The following is a 23,344-nucleotide window of genomic DNA, read 5'->3' on the forward strand; positions in this document are numbered from 1 at the left end:
ACTGGCTAAACCAGTTTGCCTGTGGTCAGCCTGCTTCCCTGCAGAACAATGTGGGGATTGTGAAGGGGATGTTCTGCTCCTGGGGGTGTTCTGCTCCCTGAGCATCTATTTGTTGGTATGCATGCATTAGTTAGATGTTGTTTTCTGATTTTTTCATCCAGTGCTAAAATGTTAGGGTTAAAGTTTTAGCTTCATTGCTACCTCCAATATCAAGTCTACTTATATACCCCCTACAAATACAAACTGTCAATATAAAAACACCCCCCAAAAAACACTTAAAAACCCTCAACCTCCCCCAAACAAAAACAACAACAAAAAACCCCCCATCCATCTTTCTCAGCGTCTTAGTGACATATTAGCTGAGCTTCAGAGAGATTATTCTTAGCTTATTAAAAAATGGTCCCCTTTATCACCCCCACCCTCAAAACAATTTCTGCCATCAACTACGGTCAAACAGCATGTATAGAAGAGAATGCAGGACCGAGTTAAATAGGACTGAGAGACAGAGAGACAGTTCTCTGTTTTCATCTGTCTGTCGCTGTCTGATAATTTGTATCAGTTTCGAGACAAAATTGTTTTTCTCCCCTTTCACAGACCACATCTGATGTCAGTCTTAGATCTGGCTAGGTAGGAAGCCAGACCTAGCCTTGATTTTTCTTCCCTCTTTTTTCTAGGGCATTAAGCACTGAAGAAAGCATCAGATAAGGATACAGACTGATTTTAAAACTGCCTAAACTATCTTGCTAAGTGTGAGAAACCTTGTTACCTGCCATTCAATGCATGCAGCAACCAGTAAGCTTATAACAAGGAGTAGAAAATATAGTTAGTAAGGCATGCACAAAGCAAAGAACAAAACCAAGAAAGCAAGAGGAAAATCACCTATTTGTGTTACTCCAGGGAAATAACCCAGTGGTATTTTTAGTTTAGTTTCATTACCTTTCCCCATTTGTGGACTTCTGAGTCAGTTTGAAGTGAACATAACATATATTTGAGATACTTTTTATATTAGAAACATGAATTTCTAGTATTGGGTGTATCCTCTCAAAAAAATCACCATACATATACACATGGGGAAGCAGGGGGAACGTCATGGCTCCTGTGATGCCTGTTAGCCTTTATTTGCAATAACAAAGCTGTATACCTCTTTGGAAATTTAGAGGGGAAGAGGGAATTGTTAGCTCTTTTCATTTCTATTCCATAGAGCAGGTTAGAGGGAGGTGGCTAGTACACAGAATCAACCAGTCTGTGGCTATTGAGGAGAAGAGTGCTGATACAGGGAGAACCTGTTTGGTGAGTCATGGTTTGTTAACCGAGAAACAACTAGAAGATAGGTAAGGTTTCTGAAAAATATGTGGAACATAAACGTTCTTTTATACTTTTCTATCTTCAGTTTCCACAGACTGGAATCCCCCAGGTCATTTTAACTGGCCCTCATACTTTCAACAAATAAGTGTAGAAACACTCATTTCATTTTAATTGTAACACAGAATATGACAGTTGCCAATCAGAATAGTAACCAAGTGATTAGTAACTACCTAATTAACACTTTATGAAATGCAGGCATTGATAGGAAACAAAAAACATTTTGTGAAAAAATATGACTTTTTAAAACAACTTCTTTGGTCATATCCAGGATTGAATTTCCAATCTAAACTAGAGAGACTTACTCAAGAAAAGTTATTGCATACTTAAGAGTAGAAATCTAAGCTTGGGCTGCCCACAAGTCAAATCAATACACTAGTCACTGCAAGTCATCTGGCCTGGATGGAATGGACCCAAGAGTGATAAAAGAGTTGGCTGATATCATAGCACAACCAATGGTGAGGATATTTGAGAACACATGGTGCTCATGAGAGGTTCCTGAAGATTGGAAGAGGGTCAATATGGTGCCAATCTTCAAGAAAGGAAGGAAGGAAGATCCAGGGAACTACAGGCCAATCAGTTTGATCTCATTCCGTGGAAAGATCTTGGAAAAAAATCATTAAAGAAACCAGCAACAACAGGCTAATAGAAGGCAACATTCTGAAAGATAACCAACATGGTTTTTGTTGTGGGTGGGTCTGCCTGACCAACTTCATTTCCTTCTCTGACCAGGTGACACATCATCGGGACAAAGGAGAAAAGGTTGATGTCATATATTTAGATTTCAAAACAGCTTTTGACTTGGTCTTCTATGATGTCCTCATGGTAAAATTGGGGAACTGTGGCCTTGACAACGTTATGGTCTGATGGCTCAGAAACTGGCTCTATGGTTGGACCTAGAGAGTAATAGTAGATGAAACTGAGTCAACATAGTGCATGGTGACCAATGGCATCCCCCAGGGCTCAGTACTCAGACCAGTACTCTTTAATATATTCATAAATTATCTAGATTCGTGTGTCAGAAGCAGATAGAGTAAGTTTGCATATGACACCAAATTATGGGGAAATGCAGTCATGCTAGAGGATAGGCTAGCGATTCAGGCTGACCTGGACAGGCTCTTAAGGTGAGAAGATCAATACCTGATGACATTTAACATGGGGAAATGCAAGGTGCTCCATCTCAGAAGAAAAAACCCACATCATACTTACAGGCTCAGCAGTGCTACACTCACTAGCATCAGGACCGAAAGAGAGTTGGGGGTCATGATTGACCACAAGATGAACATCATTTTAATTTGGATATAGGGATATATATACATGTCTTCTTTACCTTTCGAGTCTCTGGAGTCTGGAATAGACTTGGAATAGACTCCCCCTCAAAGTGGTGCAAGCACCATCTCTGGATATCTTTAAGAAACACTTGGATGCTGATCTTACTAGGGTGATCTGACCCCAGTTGACTTCCTGCCCCTTGAGCAGGGGGCTGGACCCAATGGTCTTGTGAGGTCCCTTCCAACCCTAATGTCTATGAATCTATGAATCTTTGAACTACTGGGTATTCCACTGATTGTGTGAATTCTATCCCAGACTTGGGAAATTTTCCATAACCCCAATTCATTTAGCTGAAAAGTTTATTTTGACATATTGTTGTTTTATGAAGGAAACTATCTTGTCCAAAAGTTTTTGTCCAGTTCTAATGAGTTGTCTCATTCACCAGGCTGTAAGTTGAAAGAAATGATAGGAAACAAGCAACTGAACATACAACAGCTGTGAAAACAAATAGTTCTATTAAAGTAAAATGTTAACATTGTCAAGGATATTTAAGTAACAGGGCAGAAATAATTGGCTTCTTTATATCCTTCAAGATAAAAGCATGCCACTGAACAAAACTCTTATTTGAAAAGTAAGACTTGAACATGGATTGAGCGTGATCTTGGTAGCGTGATACTTTGTGCTGAACAGCAACTATGATCATTCAAACCTCTGTACCATGCCTTCCAGCAACTTGTGCATCTTCCTGCAATCACTATGAGTTTCATATTACTTTTATGAAAAATAAAAAAGAGCATACAGGCCATGTCCACATGAGCACAGACATTTGTTTCCCTGGGGACAAGAAGCAGCATCACACCTTATGCTGCTGCTACTTGTCCCCAAAGAATGCCTGTGCTACACACCCTCTGATGCAGAACAGGTTACCCCAAGTGGCACAGGGGAGGCAGGGTCCAGTACTAGGCTGGCCCCAGAAGACTTACCTGGGCTCCTGGGGGCCTCCTAGGGCTGGAGCAGTGGCAATCCTGCCACTTGGATCCTGGCCGGCAGCTGTAGTGTGGCCCCAGTTTTGGGAGGTGCACACTGACCCCATGTGCACCACTCCACTTTTTCTGGAACAGGTTTTTTTACCCTGGGTTCTCCATGCATGGCAACATATGGCTGTGCTCATCTGGATACGGCAACAAAGGACATTCATTAGTACTATAACAAAGATTAGATGCAAACAGAAACATCCATATTAATCAGGTCCTGGGTTCTAGCCTGCACATTTATTCCAAATGGGGTAGAAAATTCTCCAGCGCCCTCTGACCTGGTGGGTAGAGTTTCAGAGAGATGGGAGAGGAGTCCTCAATCTGTCTCTCCTGCTTCTGGGTTAAACACCTTAGGCACTCAGCTTTTGGGCTTAAAAATGGGACGTTCCCCCTCAATTTGTCAGCCAGAACTTTAGGACTTAGACTTACACACATTCATGTTGAACCACATAACTTCCCTACTGGTATGCAGGTGACTGGGCATGCTTAGTATCCTTGTGGATACCTGTGCATCCACATTACACACAGAAACTGTGGCGAAGTGCCAAAGTGGCAGTTATACAACTAGAAAACTGCTATTTTGAAACGTAAAGTGAGTGTTCAAAGTCCATTAAGTTCTGTTTTAGGTTCCTTAAACCTTATGTGGATTTTGCTCTAAATGCAAAAAAAAAGTTAGGAAGTTGGTAAAAGTGTATTAATGTCTATAAGCACATATAAAATTGCTTATGTGGTAGGCACTGGTAAGTCTAACTAATTAGTAGATTAGAAACCTAAATATTAAGTCCATGTGTTTTATTTATGCAGTAACAGCATCTTCCTTTTGGAGAATATGCTCTTTTTCTATAGGATAGAATGAAAAAGTACTTGCAGTGTCAGTCTCATATAATTTGTGTTTCATTTAACTAAGCTTCTGTGGATTATTTTCATATTTTCCTAGGAAAATAAGAGTGGCTTTTTTTGTTTTTTGGAATTATCTCACTTGCTTATATTAAAGGGTTTTTTTGGAAAGAAATAAAGCCAACATAGGGTACTACATACTGTAGTCAAATACAAGTATGAAGAATGGGTTGCCAGACATTTAGGCAAATTGACATGGCAAGCACTAGGGGCTCTTACACATGTGTGTGAGACATGGTGCCCGGTAATTTAATTAGCGAGCCATGCTAATTAAAAGCACCTGTGCATCATGTGTATTAGGATCACTGAGCATTCTAGCACTAAAAAAATGGTGGCAGGGTACGCTGAACAAAGCTCATCAGATGTGTTTTATTTCAAAGTACCCTGCTGCCATTTTGTCAGCACAGAGATATGCAGCAATGCTGATACACATGATGTGTGAGGCTGCCGGAGCACGTCAATTTCTGTGCAGACTTGATTAATCAAGTCTACTCCAACACACTGGATTTCCAATGCATCAGAACAGGTTCCCCACATGTATATAGGAGCCCTAATACAATACATAGTTATTGTCTATATAAATGACTTGACAACACTTCACATCTAGCATGCTTTGGGGTTTTTTTCTTTCTTATTATACATCTAAATCCAGAAGAAGGATGCTAATTCAATTGCATATGTTCTCAGTTCAAAAGCTGAACTAAAGCTGGACATAGAGGGATTTTTGAGTAAGGGAGATCACAGTGAATGACCATTGCATCACTTTTACTTGTCAAGAAGAATGTTTGGATCCAGGGTTATATTATTGATTAATCCTGCTCAACAATAAACAAATATCCCTTTCTGCCTATGGAAGACAATAACAGGTGTGCAAAATTTCATAAAGTTGGTTTTAGTACACAGTCATTTACTGAGTTGGGTATGGGCTGGATCTTGTGCATTACTGAGAGTGAGAAACTACTAATGTCTTTGATTGTGAAAAGCTGCTTTGGGATTAGCATGGCTGTGAGCTTTGTAACAAGAATTACAAGAAATTCTTGGAACTCAGTACTATTATCTTTACACTGAAAACTGATGCGTATGGTAGAATGTTGAGCCTTTGATCATATGGCCTGGAAGAAATGGGACATACGGAATTTTTTCAAGAAATAAGAATTGTAGCCATGAGAGTGATGAAATGGGAATGCACAAGATAGACGCTAAAACAAATGCTGTAAATAATGTTCCTTGCCCTGTAAAAATAATAGGACACTCCCACCTGTGGTGTATGCTCCTTAGTGAGGTCCCTGGAAACCCAGGTGCCTGAGCTCCAGGCCCAGGTTGGCAGACTTTGTGCCATCAGTGCCCATGAGCAGGAGGTGGATGGCTACTACAGTCAGGCTCATCTTCTTCATTCTTAAGGAGAAGAGAAGAAGATAGAGGAGAAGGTGGCCAACAAGAAGGCTGACTGGAGAGACTCACACAGAGCTACCTGGAAGATGGTCATCTCAGGCTCCAGGACATGCAGGGCTAGGGCTGCCTCTCCCTCGGCATTGCAGAACAGGTATGCTTCCCACACCATGCATGAGGAGGCTCCAATAGAGACACCACAGGAGGAGGTAGGTAGTCAGCAAACTGCCACCCTCAAAAGGAGACACAGGATGGTAGTTCTGGCAGACTTCCTCCTGCAGTGAGGGACCCACCTGCTGTCCAGACACCCTAGCCTGTGAGGTCTACTGCCTCCCTGGAGCCCACATCTGGGATGTAGTGGAGAGGATCCTTTGGCTTTTCCAGCCCTCTGACCACTATCCCATGCTTCTTATTCATGTGGGCACAAATGACATGGCTAGGAGTAATCCAGACTGGGTCATGAGTGACAACAGGGCTCTGGAGGATGGGCTCAAGGGGTCAGGTGTGCAGGTAGTCTTTTCCTCTGTGCTCCCAGTTGCAGGCCATGGACCTAGGAGGGAACGATGCAATGAAGAAATGAACTAACGACTCCAGCAGTAGTACTACTGAGGGGGCTTTGGTTTATTCGACCACAATGCACACTTCAGGGAGACAGAAGTCCTGGGAAGGGACAGCATCCACCTCACATGGAGGGGTAAGTCCCTGTTCTTGGCCAGGATGGCCAATCTTCCAGATAGGGCTTTAAACTAAGATCACCAGGGGATGGGGAAACAGTGACTGGAGCATGCCCGGGGACAGACACACAAGAAAGCTCTGAAGGTGGAGACACTAGGAGAGCCATTCTTGCAGGAGCTGAGGGAATGGTTCTCCCTCAGTGTGACAGGAAATCTTAATTGGAGGACTCAGGGGCCTATACACTATTGCCAGGAGCATGGGTAACAAGCAGGAGAAGCTAGCCCTCCTACTTTCCAGTGGGCATTATGATCTAGTAGGGATTATAGAGACTGGGAGGGACTCCTCACATGATTGGAATGTAGCCATAGAGGGCTACACAGTGCACAGAAGGGACCCAGTAGGGAAAAAAAATGGAGGTGTAGCTTTTTATGTGAGGGAGCAGTACACCTCCTTGGAGGCCAACATGGGCTCCAAAGAAGAGTGATTTGAAACCCTCTGGGTCAAACTATGGGGTGGAGGGAAGGGGGCGGGGCAGGGCAGGGGGGCATGGTGAGAGAGACCTAACTGTTGGTGTATACTACAAACCACCAAACCAGGGGGAGGAACTTGATCTGGAGTTCTCTCAAGAACTGGCAGAAGCTGTGTGCATACAAGACATGGTCGTCATGAGTGACTTCAGTTACCTAGACATCTCTTGGGAGGAACACTCGACTAAGTTGGATTGCTCGCATTGCTTCCTGACCCGTACTGAAGAGCTCTACCTGTCTCAGGAACTGCATCGGCCAACGAGAGGTAACACTCTCCTAGACTTGGTCTTGGCCAAAGCAGATGATCTGGTGAGCAACTTGAATATAGAGGGTAGCCTGGATGACAGCAACCACAAAGCCATCACGTTCACTGTCTGTCACAAGGCAGGAAAATCAATTATCAGGTTTAAAGTTTTGGATGTCAAAAAAGTTAATTTCAACAGGATCAGGACAATAGTAGGGGAAGCACTGCAGGACCAGAGACTGAAAGGAGTGCATGAAGGGTGGTCATTCCTCAAGGACATGATCCTCGAAGCACAAAATAAGTCACTTCCCACGTGGAGGAAAGATAGCAGAAGGGCTGGTAAACCCTCCTGGCTTAATAGGGATATCATAGTCCTCTTAAGAAAGAAGAAAGAGGCATACAAACAATGGAAGCTTGGGACAGTCCCCGAGAAGTACTATACAAGAACAGCCTACACTAGTAGGGAGCAGATTAGAAAGGCTAAGGTGGCAACTGAATTAGAACTAGCAACAGAAATCAAGGACAATAAGAAATATTTCTTTAGGTATGTAGGAAACAGGAGGACAACAAATGGAAGTGTTTGGCCATTGCTTAACAACTCAGAATAACTTGTTACTAACACACAGAAGACAACTGGTGGGAACAACTCCCTTCCTATTGTTGAAGTTGAGCTAGTGCATAATCACTTAGAAAAGTTAGACATTTATAAGTCATCAGGACTGGATGAACTTCATTCAAGTGTGCTAAAGGAGTTGGCCAAAGTCATCATGGGACCTCTGGCAGAACTCTTCCAAAACTTGTGGCACACAGGGGAGGTCCCTGAAGACTGGAAGAGGGCTAATGTTGTGCCCATCTTCAAGTAGGAGAGGGGAGAGGACCCAGGCAACTATAGACCAGTTAGCCAAACTTCTATCCCAGGGAAAACCCTGGAAAAATTAAAGGTAGGATTCTGAATGACAGTGAGCAGTCTTGTCTTACCAATCTCATCTCCTTCTGCAACCAGGATCTTGCCACTTGGATAAGAGAGAGGAGATTGATATTGTATACCTGGAACTCCAAAAGGCCTTTGGTCTGGTATCCAATGATGTCCTCATGGGAAAACTGAAGGATTGCAGGCTTAACTGCTTGACCATTAGGTGGGTAGGAAGCTGGCTGCGGGGTAGGACCCAGAGAGTTCTAATGAACAAATCTGTGTCCTCTTGGTGAGAAGTGGCCCGTGGTGTCCCTCAGGGGCCCATGCTTGGTCCAGTGTTTTTCAACATCTTTATCAATGTTTTGGATGTGGGAGTGAAGAGCTCACTGGCCAAGTTTACAGCAACACCAATCTATGGGGGAATGTGGTCATGCTGGAAAATAGGCTGCAGATACAGGTGGACCTACACAGGCTAGCAAGTTGGGCAGATCAGAACAGATTACGTTAAATACTGAGAAATGCAAAATCTTCCATCTGGGGACTAAAAATCCCAAACATACTTACAGGTTCAGCGGCACCAAACTGACTAGCACCATCGCTGAAAGGGAACTGGGGGTAATAATAAACCATAGTATGAACATGAGCTGTCAGTGTGATGCTGTAGCCACCGGGGCAAACAATACTCTGGCATGTATCAACCGATGCATCTCAAGCAAAACCAAGGAAGTGATTGTTCCGCTTTACTCAGCATAGGTGAGACTGCAGCTGGAGTACTGCATCCAGTTCTGGGCACTGCACTTCAACAAGGATGTGGAAAAGCTTGAGAGAGTCCAGAGGAGAGCCACCCATCTGATCAGAGACTTGCGAGGCAAGCCATATGAGAAAAGGCTGAGGGACTTGGGTCTCTTCAGTCACAAAAAGAGAAGGCTGAGAGGGAACTTAGTAGCAGCTTACCACTATATCAGGGGACTACATCAAGGGCTCAGCAACCAACTGTTCACCAGGGAACCCTTGGGGCACCCTTGGGGAAAACCAAGAGTAATGACCACAAACTCCTGGAAGACCATTTTGGGCTTCACACTAGGAAAAATTTCTTCACGGTTAGGGCGTCCAGACTCTGAAATAAACTCCCTTCAGAGGTGGTGCAATCATCTACCCTGGAAATCTTCAAGAGGCGAATGGATGGTCACCTCACTGGGGTCACCTGACCCCGGTTGTCTTTCCTGCCTGGTGCAGGGGGGCTGGACCCGATGATCTTGCAAGGTCCCTTACAGCCCCTTACAATCTATGAATCTATGAATAATAAAAGATGTATTCCTTCAGAGAATATATAATCTATTTGAATATTTTTTGCTGTAATGTGCAAAGAGTCTGTGCATTTTCTAACCATAATTTAGAATATGGTGGTGGATGAAAACCTGAACAGAACTATTAAAAATTCTAAAAGGCTTCTAATTTGACATGAAGTGTTCTTAACAAATAATGATCTTGTATTTCCTCAGAGACTGACATGGACCACTGATATTTCATGTGCAAACTGGGCACATTTGCATCTTATCATTAATACCAGCCAAAAATGAATTATGCATCCATAGATAAACAATCCTCAAACTGGATTAAAATACAAACCAATTTCATAAGTATTTCCTTTTTCCCCCCTCTAATAATGAATGATCAACTTCTAGTGTCAGTATTCACTGCCAAAAGAGATTCCTGTAGTGGTTTCCACTCACTATGCTGGCCTGTATTCCTTACAGAACACAGAACACAGTAACATGACAAAGTATTCTGAATTTCAGAATATGTTCCTGACATTTTAATTTTCTATGAGATCCTGCACTGTCTCAATAAAATGTGTTTAGAAATAGCTGTGGGTATGCATAACTTGTAATACATCTTTTCAAGAGAATGCAGCAGCTAGACATTTTTTATTTTCACAGCTTTTATACAAATGACTTATTTCTGGTTTACAAAAATTGTAAAAGAAAACAAAAACCTATCTGTTAAATGCAGGCTTATGCTGCAACTGAAATTTATTGCCCTCTTTTTGCTTATAAAGGTTTGTCGTTGGGCACAGGAATAAAATCAGGTGATTTAACCACACCATTAAGTGAAGGGCTTGTAAATGCCAATGTGCTGAAATCTGTTAATATAAAAATATGATAATTTCTAAATAATAAGTAAATTAAAAAATCAAAGAGCATGCAATTCATCAACAGGAAAATGGGCACTGTTAGGCAAAGTATGTTAAAAGTAATTTATGCCAGCTTTTGTGCTAGAACTGTGAGAATGAGATCCCTTGAATTTGGTTGTGTCACCATTAACTCACTACACCTAAGTATTTCAGTCAATAAAGAGCGCAAAGAACTGGAAAAAACTTTTTAGACACCATATACAAATGATTATTGTTACCATAAGAATTATACCAAAATATTACTTTTGGTTGAGAATAAAGTATTTTTATTCTGAATTTCTTCTTTTATAGGTTTAATGTAGACTCAAAGCCCTTTATTACAAAAAAAGCCCCTTTAATTACATTGAATATATCTTTAAATCATTGGAAAAAGAGAATAATTATGCTCTCCATAAATTCTTTTCCCACTGTTGTTTTCCTCTTTAATATTGTTGGTCTTTCCAGATCTCTGCAATGCTTTCAATAAAATGGTTCATTTTTGTTCTTTTATCAGTACTTATAGCCTTATGATCAGCAGGAATCTTGACCTTCAGACTGAACTGACTAACAGAATCAGAAAAGGAGTGAAGAACTTCAGGCTATTACAGAAACGTGTGTAGAATAACAGCAAACTACCAACTAAGGTGAAGATGGGAAACTATGAGACTTGCATGCTTCTCGCCCCCCCCTTTATGGTTCAAAAACATGGACTACATACGCTATGCACATCAAGAAACTGAACAGCTTCCACACAAGATACCTGTGTGAGATCCTGAAAATAATGTGGACGGTATAATACCTAAGACAGAGGTGCTGGAGCATGAAGGACTGACACACTTAGAAACCACTATCAAGAAAAGGAGGTTGCAATGGCTCAGCCATATCAGGAGAATGGGAGGAGAATGCCTCCCCAAGAATATTTTGTACAGTGAGATTCAAGACAGTTCTAGAAATTGGAGTCACCCTCTGTGGAGTACCACAACATTCCCTAATTGATATGAAGTCTTTCAACATCAATGTAGAAAGCTGGGAGAAGCAGGTAGAATCCTGTCTGATCTAGAGGGAACGTCTAGCACTGGGTGCAGCACAACATGAAGAGGCTTTGATCCAGAGGATGGAAGCAAAGAAAGAAAGAAGAAAGCTGCATGCTGTAAACTTGGACTCCAACTCAGAAAATGGGTATCTGAGTCATTGTGTCGCTGTGTCATTACAGTGTTTTTTGGAATATATTAGTAGTAAATAAATTATTGCCTGTTCTAATTTTAAATAACAGAATGTGTGACATTATCTAAGGTATATCTTGGGAAATGTACAGCATAGTAAATCTGAAGAAAATAAAAGTGATATATTCTTTCAGTATTATAATTATTATATGGAGGCACATTAATAAACTAAATGTTTATTACCTCTTGAGAATTGAAGTCTTCACATTGGGGGCAACCTACAATGTTAATGTCTAAACCTAAAATGCAACCTAAAATGTCTGCTTGGCAGTTGTTGCTTGTACAGGAGCAGTGCAATATCCATGCACCCAGCTGTTGTTGCAAGAGCAACACAATGGAGTTACTTCTGCTGGGGTGGTGATGCAATTCTGGTGCTGCTACTAAGTTGGTGCTTGGGGCTTGTGCTTGCTCACCCACTCCAAGTTATGCTACTGGAGTCTGTGCATCATATAGGGACTCAGTCATATAACAATGTAATGTACTAGACTACCAACAGTAAGTAAATGCTTGCAGCTCAGAAAAAAAGTAACTTAGCTCCAATTCAGTAAAGGATGTAAGCACACGCTTAAGCTTTAATATGTGACTAGCTCTATTGAAGATAAAAAGGATATTCCCAATGCTCAAGAGACTGAGATTTTCAAAATGGCTAAGAGGCTGTAAGATCTCATTTCTTATTAAATAAGGGTTTTCAGTTCCCTTAGGCTCCTGGGAAACCTGACACCATGATCTCCACTGGACTAGTTTTGTGGTCTTTGTTGACTGGATTTTAAACAAGGTCAGTAACACACATGAATAGAGCAAAAAACCTATTAACTCTTTCTGGAAGTATTACAAGCAGATGATATTGAAGGAGTTTTAGGCAATGATACCTTTTTATACTGTCCAGAATACAGAAACAGAATTGTAATGACCCTTTATTTTCTCAGAATTGGCAAACTGCAGAATGTCTTTCCTGGGATGATAGCTGTTATTTATAAATTACTTTCATAGCACCGAGGCTCTTCACTGATCAATGAAAAACATAGATTAAAATTTCTCAAGTGACCATTGATGCTATATTCCTTCTTTTTTGGTGACAAATGTGAGATGATTTTTAAAAGCCTGATTTTCAGATAATGCTGAAAGCCCTTTTTCTAAAAGTCAGGCCTCTTTGCTGTGCATTAAAATATGATATTACATGATAAAATGAATAAAGAGGAAGTAGAGAATGGATAATAGAAGACAAAGGCAGGAATATGTTGAACATGAAATCTGTTTTTGATTTTAATATTTTAATAACAACATAATTGCAATGGAATGAAATGGCAAAATAAAGTGAAAATTAAAAATATGAGTGGAACACCTTTGGAAAAAACAGTATCTTTGTCTTTATTGAAATCTTTCATTGAAAAACCTGAAGAATTTGGAGCAGTTCTATCCATTAGCATGTACAACAACTTCCACTAAAATCAACTTTGTTATTTGTTTCTAAAACAGTTTGTATTACTTTCTCTGCATATGGTAAGACCTAATGGATAAGGACACAATAAGCTGAAACAACGTGATGTTATAAATATTGTTTTTCCCAAGGAATAGAGTGAAAAGGAGAAAGTGACAGCATTATCAATAACAAAATCTTTATGAATGTTGCAGGAGACAAAAAAAGGAATTTTTTTTTGTTAAAGAGAAAAAAAAGTAATTACACAATAAATGATTGACACCCTCATTTAGAGATTTTTTTTAACAACTTCAAAAGATTAAAAAAAAGGATTAAGGGAATTAGGATTAAACACTGTATTAAGGAAAATGAAATATGTCATTACTGCGGTATGTTTTCCTTGAAAGAAAACCTTTGTTGACTTAATTAAAAATCACGGGGATCTAGAAATGTAGAGTATTTATAAACAGTCACTGCACTCAGCCCACAAGCACATGATTTACTTTAAGCCACATAATTGTAAATGAAGAGCAGCAAGTGTAGATGGTTGCCGATGCTTGGACCTGCACCAGGAAACTAGTGAAAGTAACTGGGGGTGGGTGGAGAGGCCAGTGGGATCAGAATGGCTAGTAGTTTGGTGAGTCTTGGGAGGAGTTGGCAGGATTGGAGGACCTGGTGGGTCTGTGCGCAGGCCTTAGCGGTCCACTGCAGGGGTTGTTCATCTCGGGGTGGGGGAGCTGGGAGCCTAAAAATAACCCTACTAGGGTGGTGAGGGGCAGGAAGAGTATGTAGTTGGGCCTTCCCAGCCCTGGGGCTGAACTCCAGAGATGTGCAGACGTTCAACGGATTGGTTTAACCGGTTCCTGATCTAAGTTAGTTCGCCTACTCAGGTGAATTAACTTAGGCCGGCCCTCCATTTTGGCCCCTAAACATCTGAATAGATCAGCAGTTACATAGATCTAGCATTAGCTATGTCAAGGTAAATGTCATGCCTGCATATACTGTACGAGATACAACAAGCAAAACATGAAGGGAAAGTAGTTGGGAGAGAAGAGAAGGCAGACCGAGGGGTGAGAAGTTTACTGAAAGGAAAGAGGAAAAGTGAAAGTAAGTCATACTAGTTGGATAACTATAACTGCACATTTCTTCTAGTTAAGCTTGGGGAATTACACTGTCACGTATGCTGCAGTGAAGCTCTTGTTAAAGAATGAAAGAGAGGCTCAAGCTCTGGTTTTGCTACATACATGATAATCAGAGATCCTGGTTTTCCCTGATTTAAAAAAAACACACCCAATTTTTGGTTAAAAAAAGGGTAACCCAAAAGCCATATTTTTTCATAAGTAAAATGAAGCATCACTATATACATATATCTATAATAATGGTGTTTCATGTTGATCATGGAAAAATGTGGATTTTGGGTTACGTTTTTAAAGCCAAAAATTGGGGATGTTTTTTATCAGAGAAAACCAGGATCCCTGGTGATAATGTAGAGTGGTATTATTCAGATGGGTCAGTATGGAATATCATTATCTAAGGAACATGGTATGCATTAGCATTTACCAAAGTCTGTTACTGGGAAGCATGTGGCTGCTGCTGTTATTATTGCTACTGTTGTTACTTATTACTATTAGCTTAAAAGCAACCAGCACTGAAGGGTGGGGCGGGAGTGTGGGGGAAGATTTGTCTTTGTAAATATAAGAGCTATAAGATACAGCACTCTCAATATTAACAATTACAGGGAAAATAAAGAAAGGTCAGAAAAGGTCTTTCTTGATATTTTTTTCCCCACATATGAGCATCTGAATAGCAGAAGACATATTCTACATTTGTAACACCCCAGAAAGTATTACAAGCTGGCAAGGAAACCATTAAACTACTGAAAAGGAAGTTATGTTCAAATTTGTGCCTTGCCAGAGCACTGATAACACACAGCTCTAAGTATCTCTTCAGACTAAAGACAAGTCAAGAAACATGCTCACCCCCAGAATACTGCAGTGAAGTGCACATTTTAAATAAGGCACCGTAATCATAAGGATTCTTCACCTGCTTGAATGGTATGCTTTCATTCATGATATTCTCCTACAAATTAGTTTTTTCAGCATGTTCACTGTAATGTACAGTATTCTGAGGTAAAATTATTTTAAAATAGCGGTATCTGGATTAAAATTTCATACAGGTGTTTACCAACACTGCTTTGTATCCCTCAAATTTCACATTTTCTTACCATTTAGGGCAACATGTTTGTAATATGAGATGATCTGAATATGTTAAAAAAGAAGGTACCGTTACCAAAAAAAAATGTGTTTTTATAGTTTCTACTAAAAACGTAAGTGGGATAAACGAAGTGGAATTTTTTGTGCAATACATATATATTGCCTACTTTAGCTATATAAAAATCAATAAAAGTGTACGTTTTGGTATCTCAGGCTCAGTGCAGACATTTCACATAAACTGGTATAAGTGATCAGAACCTAGTCTAAACCTGTAACAGAGCAGGAGTTCAGACTGGCTTTAAAATGGTAGAACCTATTCTAGGATGACCTAGATGGATGTAGTATTAGACTTAATTGGTTTAGGTTAAAGCAGTATATAACACTTATGTGCCCGATCCTGTAGCAAATCACCTTAGTTCACTGTCTTCTGGTATCCCAGGTGTCCAAGGCAGTGTGTTGTCTTGGGTAGTGCTTGTCTGCACTGGGAGAGAGCTGGGCCAGCCCTGCCCCTAGCCTGTCACAGACAAGAGCAAGAAAAGCAGGAGACAGAGCCTCATGCCTGTCTGCCAAGCCAGGTCTGCATGGAAGGGGTTCTCCTCCCCAGCCCCAGTTCCTGGTGCCACAGGCAAATGCACAGCTCAGAGTGGCTCCTGGCTGCAGCCACCAGGAAGGTTGAGTTGGATGAGGGAGAGGTAGAAGAACAGAGCCCCACCCCACCCAGCACCGAAGCAGCACAGTTGTGGGTGCCCCGCATGGCAGGGGGCTCTGCTCCCCCACCCATCGGTGATTCGTAGGGCGTGCACGCAGATGCACATGCACCCCCTGTGATTGGCCCCTGCTGCTGGCAGCACTTGTGAATGATTTCCACTCACCACCCCGCCCTTTGCTTCCGACACTGCTGGCAGCATGGCCACCACCGCTGCTCCTGGTGGCATCTGTGGGTGGTTGCTAACCACTAGCTGGTGCTTGCCACCCCCCCACACCTCCGATACTGCTGCAGCTGCCTGCAGGAATTTGCTGCCACCATGCCTCCAATCACTGACACCGCCACCACTTCCTGGGGGCACGTGTTGTTCGTGCCCACCCAACCTGCCTAATAACTATGTGGCTCTAAGCCATGGCTCCTAGGTGCAGCTGTCTGCAGGGCTGGAAACCAGGGGTGTGGGGGGGAGTAGTAGAACCCCCTGCCATGTGCTCCCCCTGAGCCATGCCGGTTTGGGGCTGGGCTTATGAGGTGAGGGGCTCCATTTCCCACCAATCCCACCCTTGCACAGGCACTATTAACAGCCGCAGCCAGGAGCAGCAGCTTGGAGCTGTGAACCTGTCCACTATACCATGATCCACCTCATCCTTGAGCCAGCAAGCTGGGGGCCCCACATGGCAGAAGCTCAGCTCTCCCCTTCTTACCCCCGGTTCTTGGCATAGTAGACAGCCATGCAGCCTTGGCCCTGGCTCCAAGATTGGAACCAGCATAGCTGGAGGGGCCCACACCATGGGGTGCTCCATTCCTTCCCCTCTAGCCACTTCTGACCTCCAATAGTTGGTGGGGCATGGTGGGGCTGGGGCTATGCTGGTCAATCAGGGCTGTTTGTTTGCTCAGCTGCTTGGGTGAGCCCAGATTTGTCCAGCAGCCTGCTGTGAATGCTCCCACCCTACTAGCCTCAACAGTTCAGTCCCCTCCGCACCCCCCTCCCAAGAGAAAATGTGAATTCTGTTCACTCAGACTAATCCAGGGCACTTAGGAAAAGACACAAAACATAGCACAAATCTACCTCAGGCTTTTTAAACCTCTGTACCTAGCCTCAGTGTACTAGTCATAGTTCTCCACCACTTTGCATGTTATGCAGTTACTTATACCTATGCAACCTGTTAATGAAAAACTACCAGATCTGAATGGTAGTGTTTTACACTTACTTTGTGAAGGTGTAAATTACTACAGTATGTATAAGACAATGGACAGTTAGGCTCCAAGTATGGCATGAGAGGACTACCTTGAGAACAGTTTCACCTCATATTCAGGTTTGGTGTCTGAACAAGAGCACATAACCAGGAATGCCTTATGACATTGAATGCCATGGCATAGACATTCTTTATATGACAGATGTAGAGAGTCATCTAGAGGGATTTTTGCTGATGGAAATGCTGTTAGTGGTGTATCTATTGTTTGCCAATTCACAACCAAAGAAAAACCTGAAATGGAAATTTCTATTTATTTGTGTTCTTCAGTATTTTTAAAAATCCTAATAAGTTTATAGCTGCTTTTTCTGGCACCAATTGCTTTTAGAAACATACCTTTACCCTATTTCTGTATTATTTTATAATATTCTTAAAAGTTGCTAAACCAGTTAGTGAAGTTGCTAAAATGCAGTTTGCACCTCAAATGTTGCAACATGATTCAGAGATGCCTTCATCTTGAATACAGAAGTTTGTTCTTCAGACACTGTAGACCGAATCCTGTTTTACTCGTATGTGCTACTTAGGCTTCTAAACTTGGGCATATTTACCTCTTACAAAGATTTTCAGGGACATGACTAAACTTGTCTATCTGAATGTCCTCAGAATGTATCTGTATCAGGTTCAGAGTTATTGCTTAGCTCACACCAGCTTCCAACATTATATAGTCCTTTATTTTCAGGGCATACCTGTCCCACAGGTGTCCTCCTACATCAGTCAGTCCTCAATAACATACATAACACTAACATAAACATGGTCCATAGAGGGTTAACTGACAGGTCTGAGTCCTCTTCAACCCCTGAGAAGGTGCTGTCAGCTTGGTACTGCTCTTTCCTTGCAGCAGTCTTTCCTTTCAAGCTGTCTGTGATTCAGCTTTTTGCCATGGTTCTGCTACTTCCAGTCTCACAGCACCTGGGACTGTTCCCAGACTCTGAGAATCCCTGGCCCCTGGCCAAGACATTCTCACTCTCTCCCCTTCTGCCCATCTTTCTTTCACTGGCTTCCCCTCCCTAAACTGACTTCCTTTTACAGGACAGTGACTAGATTCATGAGCACCACATGCTCGTGAAAAGGCTTTGAGATGCCGCAAAATGCATGTGGAGTTCATGATTTCATTCATCAGGCTGCATATTTGCAGCACAGCAGCAAAATTAGATATCAGGATTTCCCACTAGCTAAAAAAACCCTGGCAGGAAAAAGCAGGATGGTGCACATGGCTGCACCATGCACCACCAGAAACCAGAACCTGGTGGACCAGAGCCACATTTTGGCTACCAGCTAGGCTCTGCATGCCTGATTTGCTGCCAGTGCTGCCCCAGGAGGTCCTCAGGTAAGGCTGTTGGGGCCGGCATCCTCTCCTACCCAACGCAGGGCAATTTGCTGTGTGCCAAAGCATGCATGCAATGGCATGCTTGGGGACAACTAGCAAACTGCATGTTCCTGCTAATGGGTTCATGGCCTCTAAGTAAGGTTAGGGCTTTGTCTACCTTGCAATCACTGCAGGGACTTCAATATTGTGGGAAAAAAAACCCAGCCAAACCTGGTTAGCCAAGAATGCAGAGAAACCAATTTACGCAACTTCTCTGGTGGGTTTTGCAGTCTACTCTGACCGTTATGCTGCTGCAGCTAGATTACTACTTGTACGCAAGCTATCTAGTTTAGAGCTAGCTTGGGTATTTCTAAACTACGCTGCAGTCACTTTTATGACTGCAGTGCAGACATACTTTAAGAGTAGAGCACAGTAGTGCTATCTGCCAGCAGAATTTAAATGAAAATATACTTCAGACTTAATAACAGCTCAGAAAAATACTTTGAAAATAGAAGAAAAAAAGTTAAAGTGTAGAATCTCATTATTTCCAGTTAAATGTTCATCCTCACTGGGAGCATCTATGTGAGACACTACTGCGCAGTGGTAACTGCGCATTTATTTAGTACTTCTGTAAGCAAGGACTAAATAAATGCACAGCAACTGAAGTAGCACCAGCTAACACTTTTTAAGTGATGGTACTTTATAATAGCCTAATATTACTGCACTGTAGCTTCTCAGCATGGTTTTTGCCAGGCAACACTACTGCACAGTATTATCAGGCTATTGCGCAGTCAGTGTCTTGGGTAAATGAGCCCATTAGTAAGTTCCGTGAGTAAGAAATTCTGAAATCCAAAAGGTTGTGTATATATTGAACAAAACAGTGGCCACTGTTTTCAAAGGAGACTGATTATTTTTGGCAGCTCAATTTTGGGATCTCAACCTTGAAATAGCTTAACGGTCTTTGAGAAGAAAGTGCTTATCACTTATCTGCTGAAAAACAGATTCTTCAGCCAGGTGTAACAAGCTGCAAGGAACCTGCAGTTTGGAACAAGAGTTGCAGGAGGAATGATTTGGAAGGTGACACAAATAAACTTCCAGGGATCCCCATGTACTTGGGGGTAGTGTGCAGCAGCACTGACCACAATGCACAGCCTAGCTAGAAGCAATAGCACTTAAAGATCCGGTTGCTACAGGTCTTTTTATATTGCATAGAGCTGTGTGCATGAAACATCAGCTACCCCAAAGTACTAGTAACTTTTGAAAACATTGACCTTTTCATTTATTTCTAGAAAAAGAGAGTGCACACTTAACAATTCCTGATCCTCTAGATTAGAGCTTTATACATGTGCAATTCTCATGTCCTTCTTTGTCTTTCCCACCACATCCTTACAACTCTAATGGACAGAAAGGGCACAATTCTATTTGATTTTACCCTCCCAAATGGCAGTCACTTAATAATGGCCATTTTGGGAACATACTCATAACCAGGGATCCTGGATTTCTCCGATAAAACAAAATCCCCAGTTTTCGGATAAAAAAAATGTAACCCAAATCCACATTTTTCCATGCTTAAAATGACAGAACACTAGAGAGATAGCTAGATAGTGGTGTTTCATTTTAATCATGGAAAAATGTGGATTTGGGGTTACTTTTTTAAATCCAAAATTGGGTTGTGTTTTATCAGAGAAAACCAGGATCCCTGCTCATAACAATCCTACTTCATAACTTCCTATTTATGTGTGGATATGTAAGTGTCTACATGGCTACCAAACACACATGCATAGTAGTCATGATGCTGGGGAGGCAGGTGTATGTCTATGAAGATATGCTGGGTGAACATAAGTCAAGAAATTCTACTGAGAAACCTTCCTAACTAGTGGATTATACACATATTAACTCAAGGAAGGGGCTCCATTCACATATTAACTCATTAGTTGAGTGATTAGGGTTCTCACCTAGAAATTAGGAAACTCAAGATCTAGGCCTGTCTCACCCAAAAAGGTTCATATCTACAAATTTATGACTTCTCAGCATAGCGTCTTGACTACAGCCACTCTTCTCCACAGCCTTCCTCCCTAAGCATTTTGCAGTCAGGGGAGCCCGTCACCCCATTTTGACCAGTTTGCATCCTACATCAGGAGTACTTTGTGGAAGGCCAGGAACCTCCTGTTGTATAGACAGGATGTAGAGGTAGTGGGCTGTGTGAAAATGGTGCTGAGCAAACTCTGGACCTACCACCAGAAATCGGTAGCAGAGGACAGAGAAGACGCAGCTAATGTCACCTGGCACAGAGACATGTGGAATAGAATCATCCAAGCATCCCCAAGTGGAGAGGGGGGTGAAGGCAGCGAAGAAGAGGAAGGGTCAAGTGGAACAGATGACAGCGACAGCAGCAGCAGGTCCTCCAGCGGGAGCTGGAGCAACAGTGATGGAGAGGACACTTAAACTGAGTATGTGACCCTGCAAGCGGGGCAGGGGTGAAAAGGAAGTGTGGCCTGGGCTGAGAGAACCGAATGGACTTAGCTGTTTTGTGTGTTCTGCACATGATGCGGATATTGTAATGGGTTCGGGTGGCCAGAAGGTCTTTGTACGTGTGCGCAGGTACACAGTGCGGTTTTTTAACAAGGAAGGTTTTTCCTTTTGTGGTGTGATATGAAGAGTGTAGATATGTATAACCTTATATATAGATATATATTTTTACAAAAAAATAAAAAATTGCAGTCCCCTCCTGAAGCTGAGCTATTAGACTTAGCGAGATAAGAGAAGTGGGAAAATCACCGACCAACTGGGAGAGAAGCTCTAGACTACAGCCCATGGATTGCTCCTTCCCAAGCACTCATTAAGCCCCATACTTTCTAGGTTGTTCTTTTCCAGGCCCCATGTATCTCTCTCTTAGCTACCCAAGGGCTCAGCTTCAAAAGGAGGGAAGGAGAGGGGAACTCAAAATGAAATAGCTATTTTGTATAGCTATTTTAAAATTGAACCTAATTCACCTCTGACATCTCAATCCTGAAAACATCCTATGCTTTTATTCAAAATAGCTGCATTAGATAGTAAAAACAAACATATGCAGAAGTGTCTGCAAGAATTGCGCCTAACTCTGCAATACTTAGACCTGGAGTTACTAGAAAAAGTACTGCCTATTTATTAATTATTTCTGCTTCCCCTGCTTCTTTCTGCTCTGTGAGTTTTTATTGAACTTTGCTTTAATGAGTACTAACTGGGCCAAATCAGTGGTGCCTTTTGCCTATGCACCTATTGTTTTGTAATAGTAGATTTAGCAGTCTTCATTTCATAATTCTATTGTCCAATAATCTTTAATAGCTGAATACTTAATAGCTGAATCAATTCCCCAATTATGGCATTTTGTTGCATTTTTTTACTGTTAACCTAAATTCAATGTATCAAGCAAATTAGTTAGGAAAACATAAAATACAGTGTTTATAATAAAAATTCTGTCAGTCCATTAAATATAGGGGTGCTGTTGAGCATTCTGCAATACATACAGCTAAGGTTTATATATCTTTTAATGCTTCTTAGTAATCATTTTCACAGTGCCAATCTGCATTACAGAGGGAAATAAATCTATTGAATCTGAAAAGTGTTAGTTTCCACTTCAGTAGAGAATGTGAAATCTAGACTTCAAGAGAAGCAAATTAAACCAGAAAACAAAATTCATTTGTAAAATAACTGGCTTACTCTCCATACTATTATTATGCTATTTGATTCTAGAGATAAGTCCAAAACAATATTAGTGAATGTTAAAAATCACTGCTTTGTAGAGTTGGAGGAAATATAGGATCCCACACATGGTTGCTACATTAGTACATAGTTGGTGTATGTGAACACAGTCTAGAACAGGTGCATCTACACGTGCCATTTGGAGGCAGCAGTAAACTGTAGAACTTATTGCTCCACAGCTTATTGCTCCTGGGAAGCTCCCGGGCATATATCTGCACATGTGCCTGGAATGCACCACATTGAGATGGGTTGCAGCAGCTCTGGCTGGCAGAGAGTCCGGGAGGTCAGCTAGCCTGTGGGAAGCCTCAACACTGAAGCATCTTCATGCCCCAGCCAACTGATTAGCATCTACATGTGTGCTGCTGGACGTGAAAAAATCTCTGCAGCATGATACTACTTGTATTTACAAGTACTTCCTTGCTGAAGAGTTCATTAGTTTTGTGCACCCTAGCTGTAAATGTGTAAATGCAGAGACATTTATTGTGCAGTTAATTAGTCAATTTCACAGTAAACATCTTATGTAGACATGCCCACAATTAATCATGAAAACTACATTAGCCTGGAGTATAGGGAGTTTAAGAAGTTCCACTACCATGGTATGGTAGGAAGAGAAGTAAGACCCTATGCATGATAACCACATCAACATGGGTCCTTCTCAACCTGGAAGGACATGGGCAGTGAGGTTTCGCAGGGCTCGGTCCTCAGGCCCACGCTGTTCAACATCATCAGTGACTTGGATGAGGGGGTAAAAAGCACCCTGTTCAAATTTGCTGATGACACTAAGATGTGGGGAGATGTGGGCACACTAAAAGGAAGCAACAGGCTACAATCTGACCTAGACAGGTTACAAGGGTGGGCGGATGAGAATAGGATGGGTTTCAACACAGACAAGTGCAAGGTGGTGCACCTGGGGAGGAACAACCGGCACCATACCTACAGGTTGGGGAACTCCCCTCTTGTCAGCACGGAGGCGGAAAAGGATCTTGGAGTCATCATTGACTC

General features: G+C 41.9%; 1 long non-coding RNA gene across 1 annotated transcript; it reads right to left on the bottom strand.

The window, feature by feature from the left end:
* Positions 1 to 3,794: 3,794 nt before the first annotated feature.
* Positions 3,795 to 21,032, bottom strand: LOC109302440. The gene is made up of 3 exons (XR_002098773.1): positions 20,781 to 21,032; positions 19,623 to 19,625; positions 3,795 to 3,805 (listed from the first exon to the last, which is right to left on the bottom strand). It is a non-coding gene; the product is annotated as an uncharacterized LOC109302440 (long non-coding RNA).
* Between the last annotated feature and the right edge of the window lie 2,312 nt (positions 21,033 to 23,344).

Source organism: Gavialis gangeticus, unplaced genomic scaffold (genome assembly GCF_001723915.1).
Source record: "Gavialis gangeticus isolate Ggan-Ray unplaced genomic scaffold, GavGan_comp1, whole genome shotgun sequence".
Lineage (NCBI taxonomy): Eukaryota > Metazoa > Chordata > Crocodylia > Gavialidae > Gavialis > Gavialis gangeticus.